Consider the following 22,128-nt stretch of genomic DNA (forward strand, 5'->3'; position numbering starts at 1 on the left):
CTCAAAAAGAAACCTAACTGCAAATTCAATACAGCAAACTGTCCCTCTCCCCTTGGCATTTGAGGTCTCCCTTATACTCTCAAGTTTTTCTTCTTGTAATAGCATTTACCACTTTTTAACATATTATATGGTTTTATACTTTATTATAGTTCTATTTTTATCACCCTTAAACCCTGATAAGCTCTGTGAGTGCAGAGATCTCTTTCTGTTTGTTTCCTCCTGTATCTTATGTGTTAGGAATACTGTCTGACACACAGTCAACACTCACTAAATATTTGTGAACAACTGAATAAATGACCATTTACAGAGAAAAGTGCTTGCTACTCCTGTTGCCTGGATAAGCAAACAAACCAAAAACCCCCCCGTGCCACCCACAGATTCTTTGAGGAGCTAGGACTCTGTGTCTGCCTGCCTGCTGTGAATTTGAAGAGAAGCTGCTCTGAACAGACAAAAGAGGGGCTGGATTTCCTGCTCACTGGCTGTCAGTTCAAAAGAGACTGCTTTCCACCATATGCTGGCTTGCTGCTACAGGAGATATGCAATCTGATCTTAGTGAGTTCTAAAGAATCACAAAATTATGACAGCAAATGAAAAATGCACCTCATTTAAGGGCCCTCCGTTACCTAAGAAAGGAAGACCAAATTGAATATCGAGTATAGGCAGGTCCTACTGAAAGGGAACTGAAGAAAAGGCAGAAAAGAATGTTACAGAGCAAGACAAAACAAAAGATGTACAAAGCAAAACAAAACCAGCAGACAGTGCCCAAACTCTTTCAGAAAATAATCAAGGAAAGAAGATATCCCTCTCATTTTATGAAGCCAGCATTATCTTTATATCAAAGCCAGAGAAAGATGAACTACAGATTGATATCATGAATGTAGGTAGAATATTTCATAAGCAAATGATGGCAAAAAAAACCTCCAATATATTAAAGGTATTATGCAACATGATCAAATCAGATTTATCTCAGAATACAAGTTAATATAGCATTGAAAAAACAAGCAATGAATATGATGCTCTATATTTTCAGACAGGAAAAGAAAAAAAACAGCAATTTCAGTAATTACAAAAGAAGCACTTACCATTCCTGACTTTAAAATCTCTCACCAATCTAATAATAAAAGGCAACTTTCTCAAACCAATCAAGAACATCTATGAAAAATCAATGCTAACATTATATTCAATGCTGAAGCACTGAATGCTTACCTATAACTTCAGGAACAAGGTAAGGACATCTGCTCTCACCACTTGCATTCATCTTAATAAGAGAGGTCCTAGACACTGCAACAATGGAAAAAAGGAGGGGGAGAAAAATCAAATATTGTCAAGTAAGAAATAAAACTATCTCAATTCACAGATAATATGATCTTGCATGAAGTAAATTGTAAGGAATGTGCAAATAAAGATATAAAGTAATAAGTAAGTTCAGGGAGGTCAAATACTCAAGGTCAGTATGCAAAAGTAATTTATTTCTAAATACTAACAATAAAATTGGGAGTTGAAAATAAAAATACTATTTTACTAGTTACATCAAAAATTATACACCACTTAGAAATAACCTCAACAAAATATGTGAAAGAACTGCACACTGAAAACTATAAAATATTGTTGAGAGGAATTTAAATAAAACAAAACAGAGAGATACAATATATCACTTGATCCGAAGAATAAATTAAATGGCAATACTCCTCAAATTGATATACAGATTTATTGTAGGGTTTATACTTAACAATTTCAAAATTATTATAAAGCTATTACAATTAAGAAATGTGGTTCTAGCAAGAGAAGACACACATAGATCAATAGAAAAGAAGTGAGACTCCAGAAATAAACTATTACATTCATGGTAAATTGATACCAATGAATAAGAAACAGTCTTTTCAACAAATGGTACTGAGACAATTGTATAACCACATGCAAAAAGATAAATCTAGCTCCTTAACACACAGCATATACAAAGATTAACTCAAAATGGATCACAGACTTAACTGTAAGAGCTAAAACTATTTGAAAAACCAGGCAAAATATGTGAATAGAGACACTTTACCAAAGAAGATATATTAATGGCAAATAAGCACACAAAAATATGCTCCACATCACTAATCATCAGAGAAATAAAAATTAAAACCACAATGAGATACCATTACCAAACACTGAGAATGGTTAAAATTAAAATGAATGAAAAGACCAAGTTTTAGAAAGAATGTACAGCAAGTGGAACTCTCATACATTGCTGGCGGGAATGCAAACTGGTACAGCGATGTGAGAAAGCAGTCTGGCAGTGTCTTACAAAGACAAACACGCATTCAGCATACAACCCGCTTTGTAACTCCTCAAAGAAATAAAAACATCTGTCCGCACGAAAAGTTAAAGGGTCATAGCAACTTTATTCATAATAGAATAAAACAAAAAATCCCAAGGCTTATGAACCAGTGAGTGGGTAAACATCAGGGTGACAGATCCATACAATAGGATAAGCAATCAGAAGTAACGAACTACTGATATTCACATAAATACAATGGCTGTTTACATGGATTAATCTTAAGGGCATTATGCTAAGTGAAAAGTCAGATTCACCAAAAAGTAGATACTGTAAGATCCCATTTACATAAAATTCTGGACAAGGCAAAACTGTAAGGACAAAAAGGCCAGTGCTTGATTGTTCTGTGAGTGGGGCGAGGATGTGTTAGAGTAGATAGATAGCTAGATATGATCAGAGAAAGGGGGACACAGACCAAACGGCAGGAATTGGGCAGAAAGGAGGGGCACAGGCAGGAAATGCAGGAAACTATACAGCATGTAAGCACCAGGGGTCCCTGGGTAGAGAAAGAAAAGCAGGAACCTCCGGGCTGATAAGGAGCCACACCTTTTGGGGTGATGAGTGGCCTGGTAGACCAACAAAGAAAGGTGAGAAAAGGCAGGAATCTCCAGAGTCCGAATGTAACCTTTTGCTCATTATGCCCTCATTTCAATAAAATTAGCCTTGCAGTTAGAAGTACCCATCATGCACCAACGCCATGACACTGCCAATCCAGACTAAATAAGGACAAAAATCCCTCCTCCCTTTGGGAAGGTGGAGTTGGGATGATAATCAAACCCTTCCCTCTCCAATGAATATTCCGCCCATTCATTTTTACACCCTATATAACTAACTTGCCAAAGAAACTCCGGGCAGCCGCTCACCTGAGCCTGCCCGCTCTCCCCTTGAGAGTGTACTATCCATCCTTTAATAAATCCTCACTTTACTTTTTTAACCACTACATCTTGTCTCTGAATTCTTTCTGGGACAGGACAAGTACCTGGAACACTGGTTGCATCCACCAGCAACAGATGAGCTATGAATGCGTACGTGGAAATGGGTGATGCCAATGTTCTGAAGCTTCTACCAATTTTTGAAATACGTTACATCTAAATTATACCTCATCAAGTGGAAAATTTTGAAAAATGCAATGCAAGTATCCCTCCCTATCTAAACTCACTATACGAACTCTCCACGTCTGAACTAAGGGATGTGCGTTCTAGACAAAGCTACCTTCTGAAAGACCAGGAGAGCAAAGGCGCTGGCAACACGCGGAGAACAGCATCTCTGTTCTTCTCCAAGTGCTGGGCCCGGTAATGCAGGTCCCCCGCTGAAGTTCCTTCACAGCGTGCGTTGGGGGCCTTCGCCGTAAAAGCCTCAAAATCTCTGGCAGCCTTTGGTCCCCACTCACATCCCACCACCAAAACAAAACAAAACAAACAAACAAACAAACAAAAAACCTCATATAGATTTTTTAAAGAAAGTTTGTAGGATCCTGCACAGAGGAAGCAATGTTTTCCTTCCAGGAGCACCAAGAGATTTTCTATGCCTCTAACTTAGAACTTTTCAAATTCCATGTTATATTATCACATTTTATTTACATGTATCTACTCTATTGGACTGCTCCTTGTTATGAAACTACTTCCCGTAATTAGATCTGTGGCCTCACAATGCTTTAGTACAGTGGCACTGTCCCAGAAAAGCTTATTTCAACATTTCTGTGTATCTGATTGGTCCTGTTGTCTTGAGGAGTTTCTTCCTATGATCCATGCTATTAGATGTAACCATCTTTTCTTACAAGCTAATGTTTCATATTAGCTAAAGGCTGAGAATTTAATGCCATTTTTGAACATTTGAGTTTATATTAAATATATTTTATACGAATTTAAAATGTATTTTAACTTCTACATTGAACAGTTGTTTCCTTTTATATTAAATTCAAATTCTGTTGTAGATTAGAAAAGACAAAAGTGTATGAGTGACTGTGTGTGTGTCCCTATCTACAAATTATACCATACACCTACCAGATTATCAATTACTTTTTTATTACAAGGTCTCCACTTAATATAAAAAAAATTATAATGAGTATATTTTGGTGATTTTTTTCTTCCATTTTGCCTCATCTCCCCAGCTTTCCATTTTGCTAAAGAAAGAAGATAATTTAAAACCTCACAAACCTATCTTTTCAAAACCATATATTGAGGAAATAACACTTGTAGACTTCATAAACAATAAAACAATGTACATATAAATTTTAAAACAGCTATTTACTTAAATTTCTGTGGTGATGGAATCTTTTCTTTCACATCACTATATTTTTCACTATTCTTATTTGCTATCTGAAGGGGTAATTACTGAAAAAATATTCACCAGTGATAATTCAACTCATCCATATACTCAGATAATATAATTCATATTAATTAAAAAGCAATTAGAATAGAAAATATGTTAAAATGTTCTATACAATTAAATTAGCACCTTTGAAAATATAATAACACATTTCTGACTGCAAATGATGGTTGAAAATTTATCAAGAATGTCAAATAATAATAAATGATAAATAAATGCCTCTGTGGCTGATACAGTACTTACTCTCTCTCACACACACACACACACACACACACATATACACACACACATATATATATCTTCAAGCGTCTCCGAGATTTCAACATTTTGTAGACACATTGTTTTTCAGGTTTCCTTTAAATAAGGACAGATAGTTGATATTAAGGAAAAATACTCTTCTTAAAAACTGTAAAATACTTTTATTTTAGTCCATTCTGAATGAAAGAAAAAAATTTATTCAAATGCAAATGCCAAAATCCAAACTAATAACATTCAAGTTTGTTCAAGTTAGTAATCTGTCACTTCACTTATCAGAAAATGAAGTGAGTAGTTTACTATTTTGCATTTATAATTTAACCACATGCATATGTTTAATCTCATGATCAGAAATTCAAAAGTTCAATTCTGACATCTCTCATTTCTTTGTATCTATTTTGGTACTACTTTTGTGTAGACTGTTCAGAGTTTTCAAGTAAAAGAAACTGTGAATTTCATCTTATGAAAACAGCAAAAAATATATATACTTAATAAAAATATAAAGCTCGAGTTAAATTCTTTCTCTATCTTAAAACACTGGCCTGGAATTTCAGGGACAACTGTAGACACAGACAAGCGCTTCACCGAACACCAAGTAAACCACTGATCATCGTCAGCTCATCTCATACAGATCATCACAGGGTCGGTATGCGGGACTCGTGCCCTCTATCTCATGGAGAAATCTATGTATAAAAGGGACTCCATGCAGTGAAAGTTCCCAGAACAAAAAAATCAGAATGAGCAGAAGTCATACCCACAAGCATTTGTTGAATCATTTACTGTTATAATTAGCACCTTCAGCCTATTCATAATGTTCAAACAATGTCATATACATCGTCCAAGAAAAGAGTTATTTTTAATCAGGCTAATAATACTCATTTTGAAACTGACCTTTCACAATTTTTCTTCATTTCACAGGAACCTCAGATTCTGTTCTCTGTACTCACTAGTGTGGAGCAATTAACACATATCCCAGCAGCTTAGTTTCTGTTTGACTGTGATTATTTTAAAAGTGTCGGGACTGAAAACGTACTCTTGTAAGACAGGCCATGACATGATGAAACAGCCTCTCTAAAACCATGGCATAGTCACAGTTCAACTGGTTTAAATTGAGAGGCAGTTCTCCAAATGTATTCACCCTAGTTCATGCCTAGCAAGGATTTAGTTATCTATTCTGCATTGTATTACTTTGACCTAGAGATTTAGCACAGCACATAGGAAAGGTGCTTCAAAAGTGGATGGAATAAACTGGAATAAATCTTTAGCCTTAAGAATTAGATGGTTAACACAGAGATAATGTAGTTCAAACACCCTTTTTATGAATAAACAGGATTCTAACTTAGTTTTTATCTATATATCTATCTAGCTAATTTATCTATTATTTACCTGCCTACTTAGTTATCTAATTTCTCTGTTAAAAAACTACTTCAAAATTTAGTAGTTTAACAAGTATATTGTATCACATTGCTTTGTGGGTCAGGAAGTCTCGCAGGACCCCTTTGTGCATTTCTTCAATTTGTGGGTCAGGAAGTCTAGCAGGACCCCTTTGTGCATTTCTTCAATTTACAAGGCACTCTGGATCACTCAGTGGTATCAAGCTGGTCTCTGAGCTGTTCTGAAGAACCTAAGATGTTCCAACCATGTGCCTGGTAATGTGGTAGGAAGATCAGAAGGCTTGAGGCAGTAGTACCCCTCTTCTTTATGTAGACTCAAGGACTCTTCTTGTATTTTCTCCAGTAGGGTAACCAGACTTCATATATGGTGACTCATAATAGATATGACTCCAAAGATCAAGACAGGAGCTGCCAGTCTTTTAAAAGACTAGACTCAGGATTGAAACTATATGCTTTACTTTATCAGTCAGGGTAGTCATATAACAGCCTAGATTCCATAGGTAGGGAAATAGACCTCTTCACTCATTGGAATGAATGTTGAAGAAATTTGCCATCTGTAATATGTCATAGTTCTCTCTCAGGCCACAAATTATTTCCATTTCTCCAACATGCAAAATACACTTCTTCCCAAGATTCACCAAAATCTTATCCCATTTCACACTTACTCAATATTCAATATCCCATTATCTAAAATTAGGTCCAGAAGTGGATAACATTCCCCGTGTAAGATTCCTCTTAATACAAAGATGTGTGCAATAAAGAAAGAAGTTATATGCCTCCCTCCATATGCACACATAACACAGAATGAAAAGGAAGGCATGAGAAAGCTGTAATAAAATTCCTTTTCAAAAAGGAGGGACAGGAGGCACATTGCAGTCAGTAGCCTACAGAGATGCTGAAACCCATCTGGCCAATGTCCTAAGTTCATTGATGACAGCCCAGTCCTACTCCCTGGGACCGACCTTTGGTACATCTTGGTTCTGCTATCTGGGCTCTGTATTCTGCCTTCTGAACCATCTTTCTTTTCCTGATCAAACTTGATTTGCTTCTGATATTGCTATAGAAAACCCCACTAACACTTTTAGAACACATGGTGTATAAGCAAAAAGGATCTGAGTTCTTATTGTGAAATGTGAAATAAAACAGAGTCAAGGGGTTTTAAACTGGAGCTGGGACACCATTAAGTAGGTGAACCATACACGTATCTTCACTATCTTCACCAGGTGGAACCATGAACTTTTAAACTGGGTCAAACCACAAATATTTCAAGGATTCTGCAAGAACGCCTGGAATCTGTCACAGTAATGAATTCACTTTTACCTTCTTCTAGTAATAGCCTTAGCACTCAATCATGTTTAGCCAAGACTAGCTTCTGCTTCCAAACCCAATTAAAATTATCTGTTATACAAACCTCTCTTCTTTGCCTTAAAAGCCCCTGATTTTCACTCTCTAGTGGGACAGTGTCTGGGTTGCTACTGAGTCTATGTGCTGCAATTCTTTGATCCTAAATAAATGCTTTTTGCCTGGTAATTGCCTCCTAGGTTTATTTAAGTTGGCATTGCCAAAGACTTGTTACAACCTTACATCTACTCCCTGACATCATGCTTTACTGCCATGGATTTTATCTTTGACCCGAGGCAACTTAATTTGATAACATTTTGCTGGCTGGAAAGACTTCTGCAAAACTTGTATCTCCTCAAAATTCAGCTTGAAAACCTAACAGTTTCTTCTTTTGTGAATCTATGAAAGGCCACTAGAACTCAGTTGGCCCTTTGCAAATTATTCCTGGAAATCTTAGTTCAAGCCATTAGGTGTATTTCCCACCTTCCATATTGCTGTTGGTGACAGTGTTGCTAAACTTTCCGTCACTACGTAACAAGGAACAGTTTTAACCCAGCCATCAAATACACTTTCCTTACTAGCCTTCAAGACTTCCTCTATTTTCCAGCTTTCACAGTCAGTCTCCTTGAGGTCCAGTATCTATTCACTACTGGTTCACAGCCAATGCCACGTGTTTCAGGTTTTTGTTATGGTAGCATCCCACTTTCAGGTAATAAATTCAGTTCCAGTTATCTATTGCTGCATCATAAACTACTGGGTATTTAATAGCTCCAAACAAAAACTATATTTTCAAATCTCATGATTTTGTGGGTCAGCCAAAGCCAGTCTGAGCAGAAGTGGCAACTCTGAAAATGATTTTTCCGAATAAATTGCTCGTATGACTAGCAAATTCCAGTCTGTTTAAACAGTAATGTTCAAACAGTGTAAAATGTGTTCTCTAAGAGCTATTTGTAAGCCATAGTCCAAGTTGTCTAGCTGGCTGAGTAACTCTGCATCCTGTGCCATCCCTGGGATTACTCAGTGGTATTTAGCAAGTGGCTGAGCTTTCTCAGCACAGCTTCAATCATATGCCTACACCTTTACAGAGACAAGTTACCTGGGCTCACATTGGCCCTTCACTCTCTTCCTTTATTCTCAGGGACTCTCCATGTGTCCTTGCTGGCTAGGTAGCTGGACTTCTTATATAACACTTCAGGGATCCCAGAGACCACGGTGAAGCTACTGGTCCTCTTAAAGCCTAGGGCAGTGATTGGCAGAATGTCAATTCTGCCATATTCCTGATTCAGGCCAGCCCAGAAGCAAGGGTGGGAAAAAAGACCCCACAAAAATGTATGATAATTTTTAAATCATCACATGCAATAAGCCCAAGATCACTCTGGGAGTCAGTTTTGTAGCTCAGGTTGGAATCAGGTCTTCTAAACCCCAATTTTATTTTATAAATGTTTACATTAGCTTTGGATATAGGCTTCTCTTTCATCATCATATTTTTTTCTCTTTAAGATCAATTTCTGTCTTTTTTTTTTAAATTGTATTTCAAATAACTATTGATCTTTCAAGGTCTCAGATGAGCAAATAATCTGAGTGACTTTTTCATGCCAGGATCTGGAGATAGAAAGTTTATCAAAATAGAGTCCTTATGGTCTAGGGAATCACTCAACATTACAAACATGCAATAACATTTGTCCACATTAAAAATGTTTATGTTAAAATATATCAGGCAGGGGAGGGATAAATTAGGAGTTTGGGATTAACAGATACACATTACTATATATAAAATAGATAAACAGCAAGGACCTACTGAAAAGCACAGGGGGTTATATTCTATTTCTTATAATAGCATATAATAGAAAAGAATCTGAAAAAATACACATCTATGTATATGAGTAACTGAATCGCTTTGTTGTACATCTGAAATTAACATTGCAAATCTACGACACTTCAAAAAAATTTTAAGTATTTCAGTTAAATGAAATATATATGCAAGCAATTTAAGGAACACTATGTGCCCAGCAGTCACTTCGAGTATATACATATATATATATATAATATTTTGTGTTTTTTCTTTTGAACTCATCCCTCTCCTCCTCCAGAGTAACCACTATAGGGAATTGAATATATGTGTCTGTACATATGCATAGATCCACATCCATATCTATGTCTCTAGATATATTTCCTATTGTTTCTTCTGTTCATTGTTGTTCTATATCTCTGGCCCTTTTTTTATATTCAAATCTTGGTTGAAAGGTTTTTTGTCTTTTTAATTTATGTATTTCAGTTCTTACTGTTATGTATCTGTGTATCTTGCAGTTACCTTTTCTCGGACCATGGACCACAGGATTACCATTTTGTTTTATTTTAATGTTGTCTTTTAGAAGACAGATGTTTCTAATGTTAACATTTTGTTTTTCCTGATTAGCTTTTCAATTCGCCTAGAATTGGTTTCTGGGCATGGTAGGAGGTAAGCATATATTTTATTTGTTTCATATGAATAAACAATTCCATTCCTATAAATGTAGGAGTTAATTCTTTCCCTCATTGATCTGTGGCCCCTCCTCTATCCTAAAGCAGGGTTTAGTATGTATGTTTTCTCCATTTTGTTCTGTTAGTCCATTTATCCATCTCTCTACACACATTCCACTACTTTATTTCTGCGATCTGTGTGGCAAATACCCTGTTTTTTCTTTTTCTTAAATCTTCTCATAAAAATTTTTGGTCCTTTCAATCACCTTGGAATTGGAATTGGATATAATCAACTTGTCAATTCCCTAAAAACCATGAAGGGATCCTGATTGCCAATGCACTAAATTTGTGTATCAGTTAGGATTGAATTGCCCTATATGCGTTGCTAAGACTTTTCAGGCATGGATATGAATACCTCTATATTCAACTCTTTCATGCTTTTCAATAAAATGTTTTAACTTTCCCCGAAACATTTTACACACTTTCTTCGTATGTATTACTTAGTGGTCTACAGTTTTTATTGTTTTTATAATGTTATCTTACTTCTTGTTGCTGTGTATGAGAACATAAAGGATTTAGGATCTTATATATGGCTACCTTGCTGAACTCATATAAATTCCAAATATTTCTTAAGTTTTCCAGGTACAAGCACAAAAATATTGAGTGAGGATATTGACAATTTTGTTTCTTACTTTTGAAATCTTACAACTTTTATTATTTTTATTGTGTTCCAGCCCTGCTTAGGGCCTCAAGCACAATGTTGAATAAAAATGGCCACAGCAGGCAGTCTTGTCATTCTCCTGATTTAAAAGAAAACACTTCCAGCTTTCACAAAATAAGTTTGGTATCTGCTGAGATTTTAGAAGATATTTTTCCAGTTAACTCCAAATTTATTTACAGGTTTTTTTTCTTAATCATAGTAAATACTGAATTATATAAAAGATCTTCTCTGCATATAACATATGGTTTTCCTCATTTAATATAATTTGTGTATAACTATTTTCAAATAGTAGATACTTCTGGAAATAAATGGACTATGCCTAACACAATCATGAAGTGCTTTCTTTTAATACACTGCTAGATTTGGTAAACTAATATAATTTAAAGGTACTTTTGCATTTACTCATAAGTGAAATTGCTCTGTAGTTTCTCTTAGCACACCACAGTGTAAGACTTAAATGCATGAATTCTAAAGCCAGCCTGCTTGTGTCTCAGTCCATGCTCCACCAGTTTCTGTTATCTCAGAAAAATTACTGAATTTTTTTCCTCTTCCATTCCTCATACACAAAATGGGAATCGTAATTGTACCTACTTCAGCTGGTTGGTAAAAGGATTAAATGAGTTAGCATTTATAAAGTGCTTAGAACAATGCTTAACACATTGGTGCTACATGAGATTAATAAACAAAAATTCCATGCTGCATTTTTCTGCTGTAATTATCAAATATGTATCAACTTTTTAATGAGATAGGCAAGACCAATATTTTTCTTCTTCTGGAAGGAATTTTTATAAGATGCCAATTATCTATTACTTGAATATTTGACAATGGATCTGATTTTGGTTTGTTTGTTTGCCCATTTGGAAAAGGTATATAAATTACTGTTTCAAATTCTTATTTCTTGAAGTCCTATTTAAATTGTCTATTTTTTTTTATGCATTGTTTTTGATAACACAATACAGGCAAAGTTCTCCCAACTGTGGAGCTTGCCTTTTTTGTGACAAGGAGACAAAGAATTCAGATGCCAAGAATAAATAATACAAGTGATGGGATAAAAAGAAATGAAATCATAGTTATTTTATATCAAGTGCAGAAGGAAGTCCTCTTTGAGTAAATGCTGTATTGGTTTCTTAAGGCTGTTGAAACGAAGAACCACAAATTGGGTGGCTTAAACAACAGAAACATGCTGTCTCCCAGTCCTAGATGGTGGAAGTCTGAAATCAACGGCCAGCAGGCTGGTTCCTACTGAAGACTGGGAGGGAAGGCTCTTCTCCAAGTCTCTCCCCTTGGTATACAGATGGTCATCTTCATCTATAAGTTCACAAGATGTTCTTCCTATTTGCATGTCTGTGTCCAAACTGTATCTTTTTATAAGGACACTGGTCTTAGTGGATTATGTCCCACCCTAACGACCTCTTCTTAATATAACTAACTACACTTGCAACAACCTGCTTTCCAAATAAGAGCACATTCTGAGATACTGGGACATCAAAATATGAATTTAGAGGGAGAATAATTCAATGCAAAATAGAAGCTAACTGCATAGAGATCTGAATAAGGAGAGAAAGATAAACATAAGAATTTCTGGAGAAGGAGTGTTCTAGGCAGAGGGAGTAGCCAACGGTCATGAGATGGGAGCTTGCTTGGCATTTCCCAAGAAGAGCATATGTCCAGTGTGCGTGGTGCAGAGTGAAGGAGGCGGAGGCGAGATGGGGGTCAGAAAAGCCACAGAAGACCAGATCAGGCACAGGGTGTCTCGGAGAGCATGGTAAGGACTTGGAGTTTATTCTGTGTGATACAGGAAATCACTGGGAATTTTGACCTGATGAGTGTCAAGATATGACTTCTAAGAGAATAAACAGAAGTGTCCAGGGCAGAAGCAAAGAAAATTGTTATGCAGTTATTGCAGTAATGTAGAGGAAAGATTATGGCGGTGGCTAAGAGTAGGATGGTAAGGAAAAATCGTGAGAATTGATTTGATACTAGATGTATTTTTGAATATATATCTACATATTTTGCTAACAAGTTGAAGTATTACTTAGGAAATCTTAGGTTAATATCTAAGGCTATAGTTTTCCAGACCACACAGCTAACATAAATTTGAACCTTAAATTTGAAGTAGGGGTCAGCAAGATGGCAGAATGGGAGGTCTCCAGTTTGTGTCCCCTCACAAACTTGCAGTGAGGAAGACCTGTGATAGATGTTCTGAGGGGAAACTATTTTTTTTTAAATTAAATTCCCAGAATCCAGACTGAATAAACCAGCTTCTAGTTTCTTTTCCTCTGATAGGCTTCTAGAATTCTTCCATTTCTGTTTTACTTAAAGGTGTAGAGTAGAGCTTTGAGGATCCAATTCTCCACGTTGAGAAAGCAGAGTCTTAACTGCCCCCTCACCATCTGATCCACACCTACCCCTACTCAGGGGCTGTAAGATCTCAGTCTCTAGGTCAAGAAGATAGCTAAAATACTGAGGGAGCCATGCTTCAGAATTAGCATATCTACTACAGATCAATCTCTGCATTTGGTGTCAAGAGATTTTCCTTTATATTATTTAAACCCAGCCAGCACTTAAAAGAATGTATAGTTGAATCCAGTGTTCCTCGTAGCTTGGAGCTGGGAGAGTTTCTACGGGTATATGTTCCAACAAAGGGACAGACACGTGTACAATGTCCATGATAAAGTAAAACGGCATGCTCTACCAGAATTTACAACTCAATCAGCTGAAAATGAAGGATGCTAAATGATGAATATGACTGCGCTTCTTAAAAAAACTGCACATTCATCTTGGTAACATGTACATATTATCGTTTCTCAGCTTCTGTGCTTATGATTCTTGTATTTGAGAGACTGTGTTTCTTTTTATCTTGAAACTCTCTCTTGTTTCGATAGATCAGGCTTTCATATTGTTTGAGTTATTAGTGTTCAATATTAACGTCACAATTAAGTGTAAAATTGGCACAACACCTTCATTTTAATACTTAAGGTGTTTTGTTTTTGTTTGGTACCAGTATACGAAGTTGAAAAAAATAAAGTTGCTAAATACTGAAGAACAAAAGAGCCTTTTGAGCATTCCATTCCTTACAGGACATATAGTCATAAACATTAACCATAATGGCCATACTGACATTTAGACTATGGAGGTGTTTAATATATAAACATTTTCAGTAATTATTATGAAGTTTAACATCAAAAGAAAAGTATACAATTCATAAATATAAAGCTCTGTAAATTCACAGAGTAAGAATATCAGTTTACCAAAACTCATCAAGAAATAAAATTTCACCAGCACCCCAAGACAGCCTCCCTTTGCACACTTGTCTAGTGAGGACACTGCTGCTCCCTAACATGAGTCACCACTATTTGGGCTTAAAACAGCATAGACAAGATATGAGTATTCTTGAGCTTCATATAAATGCTGTCATTCAATATGCAGTTTAAACTATGTTTGTAAAAATTATTTGTTATTTTGTACTTTAGTTCATTTATTCTCAATGCATTTTAGTATTACCTACTATGCTATTGATGAGCATTTGGGTCGTTTCCAGTTTGGGATTGTAACAAATCAATCTTATATGAACTTTATTGTGCATGACTTTTGATGATCAGAAATGATACATGCATTTCCTTTCAGCATATCCTTAGGAATGAGATTGCTGCCATTGTTCTCCCAGCTACAACTCCTTTCTGCTATTTTTCACGTGTTATTTTTCTCTATTCCTTGCATCTTTATTATCCTTTCTGGGCTGCAGTGTGGCTATGATCTATTAGCCTGCCTTACAGTTCCTTAATCCTGCATTCTGCTCAATTCTTAGTATACAATGCAATTTTTCATATATACAACCTTCATTTGAGATTTTAATAAATTAAAATTTTCTGTTGAAATTTTTTTATCTATGAATCCAATTTCTTAACATTTACTTCCATTCTTCTTAAACATATAAATTATACTTCATCCAAAGTTATAGGTAGGTAATTCTAAAATCTAGATCAATTATGGATTTGCTTCTATTTTCTATTTTTTTCTCTTAGCTTCTATACACTCAGGCTCCTTGTGTATTTGAGGGTTTGGGGGGGTGTTTTTTTTAAAATAAATACTGGACACAGTATAAAAAATTGAAGTCTCCGATTATTATATTAATAATTATTAATTATAATATTAATTTCTTCCAAATAGGATTAATTTATTTCTTCTCCAGGCAGACATATTAGATACTATGTCATTTAATATTACCAATGACACTATGTGGTAGGTAATGCTGTTACTCCCATTTTATAGATAAGAGCATTGAGGTTCTGATTAATTGTAGTTGAGCTACTACTGCTCCTGCTTATAGAAATATTCTCCCTGGTTAAGTTTAGTTCTCTCTTATTGAAATGACAATCCATCCATGTTCCCCTTGCCCCCACAATGTACAGGAGGACTTACAGGTGTCCAGAAATGCTAAAAAGCAGGTTGAGCATAGGCTGTGAGAGGGACATTCATACTTAAGACCAGTTCATCCTGAGTCCCTTCTGATTTTCTAACCCGGTCTTCAGCAATAAAAAAGCAACAATATTATTACTAAACTAATAATCATTAATTAGTAAAAATTCTGTCTTCTTCCTCTACTACATTCCCTCTCCAATTTAAATTTTGTTACTACCCAGCATTCTCTCTCCTCTCACCTCAGGCCACTCCTAGATAAGGTAATATCCAAACACCAGCTCTGTAAGCAAGTGTCTAAGAAGAGACGCATCGTCTCATATTTGACTTGTCAATTTCATCTTTGCCTCCACTTCATTGTGGGTTGTGGCAGGTGGGATTTGGAAAAAGAAAATTACATGAGAAAGTAAAGTTGGAGAAGAATGTTTAATCTGTCAAACTTGTTGCAAGAAGTTAAGCAAATTGACAGAACAGGATTATGCAGAAGAAACTGAAGTTCACCCACCAGGCTCACCTTTTCTTAAGCCTGTATCTGCCGGAAGGCTTCCCTTGACCACTAAGTCCTTTTCTTCAGATGATTAAGTGCTCTTCCTCTATATTCTCAAAGACTCTGGCTACATTATCCCAGCTTTTATTACACTGTGTTCACAATATCTCAATATGTTTCTGTCTCCCTCTTATACACTGTAAGTCACTAGGGGCCAATGGCCACAACTTATTTATCTATTTACAGTCATGGCTCTTTTTCTTCCCTTCACAAAAAATTTAGTGAAAGATAAGTTGACAGTTGCTCATGGCCCATTCACTCGTTAGCCCAATGCAATCTACCTGTGCTGTCTCCTTACACCAAAAGTCCTCTTATTAACAACACTAATGATTATCTTATGTTTTGTCAAAAAGTTCTCTTATTACCAAGTCCCATAGGCAGACTGTAGGCTATCTTAAGATCTCTGAAACAAATAAACTACTAAACACTCTATCTTGAATTCTTCTCTTTTTTCTGTGTCCATGACACTTTTCTCCTTTGATTAACTTCCTATGCCTCTGGCCATTCCTTTTCAATTCCTTCTGTGTGCTGTAATTTGTCTACTGTGCCCTTATGTGCCTCTATTCATTTACATTCCTCATTGCCTTCTGCACACTTCACCTAAGACAGCATCTGTTGCGACCATACATTCCTAAAGAGAATTATCAGGTTACACCAGTCTACCACATGGCCAATTGATCCACTGACTTCACTAATGACATCTTCCTTTATCTCTTTTCTACACAAAAGGTATCCTTACTTATCCTTCCCAGGGGGAAAAAAAAAGGAAAGGAAAGAAAAGAAAAACTATGGCTGATGAGGAAAACTGACTTCCTGGCAAAGTGCTATCAGGAAATCCATTTGTCTGGGAAAGGAAACAATTCTATCTGCGTTGTAAAGATGTCTGTCACAACCAAAGGCAGAAATTCAAGGGAATGTCAATCTGTGAAGTTTCACGATCCCACAGAATATTTACTTTTGCTCTTTTATTGTCACTGATACCTGGATTATACATTATCATATTGGTTCCATGACTAAAATAAGTCACATCTAAATCCTACTGTAGGCAAACAAAGAGAATCCATTCTCGCACATCTTCAGACACCAATTATAGCATTTGGTGGAATCCCAAACTGGCAAAACACATGTTTCTGCTTGCCAGTAAACCCTCATGCCACTTTGAATTTATAGAGCATCATCTTTCCAAAACCTTCTAATGTTCCTCATGGCAGGGGAAAAAACGATTATATTCTTATTCCTGAAATGAACACCAAGGAGTACTTAGAGTTAAGGACATGAAAAGTGCTAACAAGAGAATCAGAATGAATTCTTCAGTTCCCCATGAGAGTGCTATTCAGTAGATTGGCTTAAACCTGGGGGCTATCTTTTGCATCACATTTGATGTGCCTAAAATTTTTACTTCTTAATAAATATTCTTGGAAAGCAAAAATATTTTTATTCTTTTAGAAAAAAAGGTTAACTGAGGTACTGGGGATTGAACTCAGGACATCGTGCATACCAAGCATGCACTCTACCACTGAGCTATACCCTCACCCTGAGCAAGAATATTTTAGTATCATAACCATTCAATCCATAAGCATCCTCTTATTCTAACATAATGTAAATGTTTCATTCTCTGTGAATATTCTGACCTATTTAGGATGTCAGTTTATGGATTACTTTCCCTATTTTTTAAAGATAAAAATATCTTAGGAGCATATAATAAAGACTGTGTTTAATGTGAAATATTCAGAACAAAGGAAACAAGGAATGTGACCTTTCAGGAAAGTGTCATAGGTAAAGCATTCTTCTCAGTTGCATCCTGCGAGCAGTCAGAAAGAAAATGAAGGAGGTACTATGGATGCAGGGGCCAGTGCAAGGGGTCTTGAGAGCAACAATAGGAGTGAGTCAGAATTACTCTTCTCCAATCAGTTCTCACTGAGACCACATCCCTTTACAGTCAGTGTTGCTCGTCTGATCAAAAGGACAGGTCACAACTTTCTACAGGCAGTCCTTACACTTAGCAAAGACTACATTTGGGGGACTAGAACTCTGAGTTGAAGTGAGATCACCTGACGTTTTCTTTAAAAGAACAATGGGAATAAATTATGCTTGTAAACCAAGCCTAGTGCCCAGCTTATATAGAAATGATCATATTTTATGAACTTGAAATTCTGAACCTCTAGAAAATAAACCTATTAATTGCAGGAAAATTACTGCAAACTGGGTGCCCACACGGAAATGTATTCTCCCATGTTCTGGAGACTGAAGTCAAAGTGTCAGCAGGGCCTCTTTCCCTCTAAAGGCTCTGGAGAAGAATCTTTCCTTGCCTCTTCCTAGCCACTGGTGGTTGACGGAAACCCTTGGCATGCCTTGTCTTGTACCTGCATAACTCCAGTCTGGCTCTGTCTTCCCTGTGTTTCTTTGTGTCCTCTTCTCTTCTAAGGACATCAGTCACTGGATTCAGGGTCCATCTTAATCCAGTATGACCTCATTTTAATTAATTATATCTGCAAAGACTCTGTTTCCAAATAAGGCCATATTCTGAGATTCCAGATGGGTATGAATTCGGGGTGAATTTTATGCTTGTACAAAAAAATTTTTTTTCTTTTTAGGAGAATTCATGTTTGGCTAGATTTGTGTTTTTCCTGTATTTTAATATCTGAGGAGCTGAAGGTCTTATCACAATCTTAGCTGAAAGAGACACCAGGCTTCAGTATAACCATTTGTGACTCTTAGTTGTCCTCTCATTCAGTCTCAGTCACATATCATCAACACTGTGAATCGTGTCAATGAAAGAGACAGCTTTGTTGACATCCAGCATGCCCATCAGTTCACTCTGTGGAAGGATGGCTATGAATATGAATCTTTATGTCATATTTGGTCACCAGTTTTCCAAACTGCAGCCACGTTCACAGATTGTCATCTTGATCTAGTGTACGGAAATCAACCTGGGATTTCCTTTTCGTCAACATCCTAGATGTTTTCTGTCTTTTTCATGTAGTGGACCTCCTCTTTCCTACCCCCATCCCATCTTTGTATTCATCATTGCTGGTTAACTTGCCCATTTTTATTGAACATATTTTCCAATACCTTCCAAAGGGGAATGGGAAATTAAATTTCCCTCTTGTCTGAAATAAAACTTGATAGCAGGTATAGAATTGTCAAATGGAAACCATTTTTCTTCAGATATTTGAAGGCATTGTACATTGTTTCTTGCTTCCAATGTAGCTGTTGAAAAAAACTGTTTCTCTAGTTTTGTTATCTATTTTTGTGGGGGGGGGTTGTGTGTGTTTGTTTAATTTTGGTCTTTTTGTTTTAATCTCTGAGAGATTTCCACAACTTTATATCACAATACTTCCGTAAGTTATTTTTTCCTGTGATCATTTTTCTGAATGTTTCTCTTCATTTTATCTAGTTTTTCTTTTGGAGGTCATAGAGGACAATAGCCTCTATGAGAACTGTTAGGATATTAATGTTAATTTTTTTCTTTCTGCAGAATATTTGTCTTCTCCAAGTTGTTTCTTTTTCCTCTTTGCTTACTTTTTGTCTACTTCCTTGTTAAAATCTTCCACCAAAAACTTGATCATCTATTTGTCTGCTCATGATTAAGAACAGCACGAAGGAGGGGAGGGGTTCAAAAGCAGATTGAACACTAAGCATCCAAATAGGGACGGGCAAACTTGAGCTTCACTGGAGGGAGAGCTGGACAATTATTAGGAAAACCTGGATGTCAGGATCTTTGCTTTCTTCTTTTATGGGAAGGCCAATTTCCCAAAGGCAGATCTTTCAGTCTTCTTTCATGGAACAGAAGTTTGGTTGCCAATGCAATGGGAGCCAACTTAAGTATGGAACAGAAACCTTGACATTTATATGTAGATGGTCTATATGTATAGGTTCTATTCATTCTCCTCTTTAAGATTCATTCTTCTCTTTACATTTACTCGCAACAGTCTAGCCCAGAACTGTTTAACCTCCATCAGCAAACAAATTTCCAGAGCACGACTAGAGTAATGGAGGGGAAGTCAAATGAAATGGGAGAAGTTATCTAGGAATTTGCTTTTTATGTCATCAGATCTTTAACAGCAAACTTCTTCACTGTCAGTTCCATAAGTAATGCTAGTTCCTGAGTTTTTTTGAAAATTTTGCAGTTTAATTTTGGTTCTTTCTCAGTTTTTTCTATTTCCAGGTTAGCATTTGCTAAGTGGGCAGTCCTAGTCCATCTGCTTCTTAACTTCCAAAATGCTGTTCCAATTACTTTTCTCTCCAGTCTTTATGGGTCTATGTCTTTAAAAAAATAATTCCTTTATTACAGTTTTAGTGAAGTTTGAAAAGATCAATATCGGATACATGTATTTAATCTATCATCTTAGGATATTCCAGGATAATTTTTATTTTATAAAAGAATGAAAATTAATAAAGTAATTTTCAACTAGAAAGGTAGGCTCTCCGTTATCTTGATCTAAATAATACAAAATGTGCAATAAAATCTACAACAATGGTAGATTGTTGGCTGATTATTTTTTTCCCAGAAGGATGACAGGACTCCTGGGTACTAGAGGCTAAGATAAAAATCTGGTGATAAGCAACATCACTTGCAATAAATATGCTATAATTATATAAGCAAGAATGACATGGAGCAAAAAAGAAATTATAAAAATTATAGAGTAATCAAAATGTACCATTTTACTAAAACTAGGCAAGGATAATCCATGGCTACTAACATTATGAAAAGAGACCATCAGATATTACAGACCTCACGATGTAAGTGCACAGTAAAATTATAGAGTATAGTTTTGGCAAAACAGTAAATAGAAATCCATTAAAACTCTAGATATAATTATCAATTTACAGGAAATGCAGGGGCCAGAACAATTAAAATGACATATAGAGGTGTAATCAGAAAAAAACAAACAAACAAACAAAAAACACCTTACTGTGAGAAACTGCAACATAACACCCTCATAGAACTTTCAGTAACAACAGAATTGTTCTACATCGGCATTATTTAATACAGTAGCCACATGGGGTTAATGAGCACTTGAAATATGTTTAATGTGACAATTTTTAATTTTATTTAATTCTATGCTAAATGTTTATTTGATTTTAATTAAAACCATATCAAATCATATAACACTTTAAGACTTTTCTTCAATAAAAAGCAAAGAAAACAAGAGAGAAAAGGGGACCTTATAGAGAAGACTCAAACTACATCTTCTGATTATAATGCATAAATGTTATTTAGATTTTAATTAAAAGAAATTGTACACAATTAAAATACAAAATTTTGGGTGAAGTAAATACTTACATTTGATGATACTAAGGAATAAGTGTTATTTAGTGTATAAATAGTTTAAATAGTTTCAATCTGAAATACTTATGAAAATATTTACAGGTGAAATTATTTGATGGCTTAGATTTGATTCAGCAAAATCCAAGGTAGGGTGGAGTTACAGATAAAACTAGGAACAGATGAAACAAAGTCTTTAAAAATTAATTTAATTGTTGAAGCTAGTGATGCACATGTGGGAGCACATTATATCATTCTCTTTACTCTTGAACATACTAGAAAATTTTCACATGCTTTTTTTTTTTTTTTTTTTTTTTAGTAGCCAATGTTCCAACTCCAGACATTCTGATTCTAATGCACAATAGAGTTGAGATCCTTGAGGAAGAGGAAAGAATATAGAGCCAACTTTTTAGGGAGAGCTGTAAGTGAGAATAGACATTGTATAAAGTGGGAGATGCCTCTTCCTTCCCCTTCAGGAAATTTTACTGCACAATCACTTCAAATTGAGGTTTTATTGTAAATGTAACTTTGACGAATCAATTTTTCAATTTCAGAATTTTGCTACCTGCTCAAGATGAGAACATAAACGTTGGAGAAGCAATCAATACAAACAGACACAACTTTTCAAAGCCTTCTTATCATGCTTCATATGGGGCCAATGAGGACTTAACTCAGGACAGATGAAAACCTCAGCATGTGTCCTCTGTAGGTGTCTTCAGAAATGAAACCTCAAATGTGAGCAGAGTATAAAGACAGACATTTGTCCATCATTAAAAATCATTTGGGGAACACATGAGCTTGTCAGTATGTTTTAATCATTAGGATCAGACATAGCAGACAGACCTAATAAAGTAACAGAAAACTCAAAGATTATAGCAGGCATAGCCTTTCTCTTACCATTGATTTCTTTTCCTCTGACTATGCAACATTTTTTGTACACATAAGTCTAACATGCAGTCATTCAAAAAAAAATTCTTAAATGAATTAATGGGGGCCATAAAGATATATATCTATGTAATAGCAGGTTTTACGATGACTGCAAAAGATCCAACTTTCTGATCAGTCTCTCTAAAT

At 35.7% G+C, this 22,128-nt stretch overlaps 1 long non-coding RNA gene across 1 annotated transcript in view; it reads right to left on the minus strand.

The window, feature by feature from the left end:
- The window catches only part of LOC116154050 (uncharacterized), a 570,723-nt gene that overhangs the window by 174,094 nt on the left and 374,501 nt on the right, over positions 1-22,128 (minus strand). Inside the window, exon 12 of the long non-coding RNA XR_004137887.2 lies at positions 1,207-1,281. This is a non-coding gene — a long non-coding RNA (uncharacterized LOC116154050). The remainder of the gene's footprint in view (positions 1-1,206; positions 1,282-22,128) is intronic.

The sequence above is a fragment of the Camelus dromedarius genome, chromosome 7 (assembly GCF_036321535.1).
Source record: "Camelus dromedarius isolate mCamDro1 chromosome 7, mCamDro1.pat, whole genome shotgun sequence".
NCBI lineage: Eukaryota > Metazoa > Chordata > Mammalia > Artiodactyla > Camelidae > Camelus > Camelus dromedarius.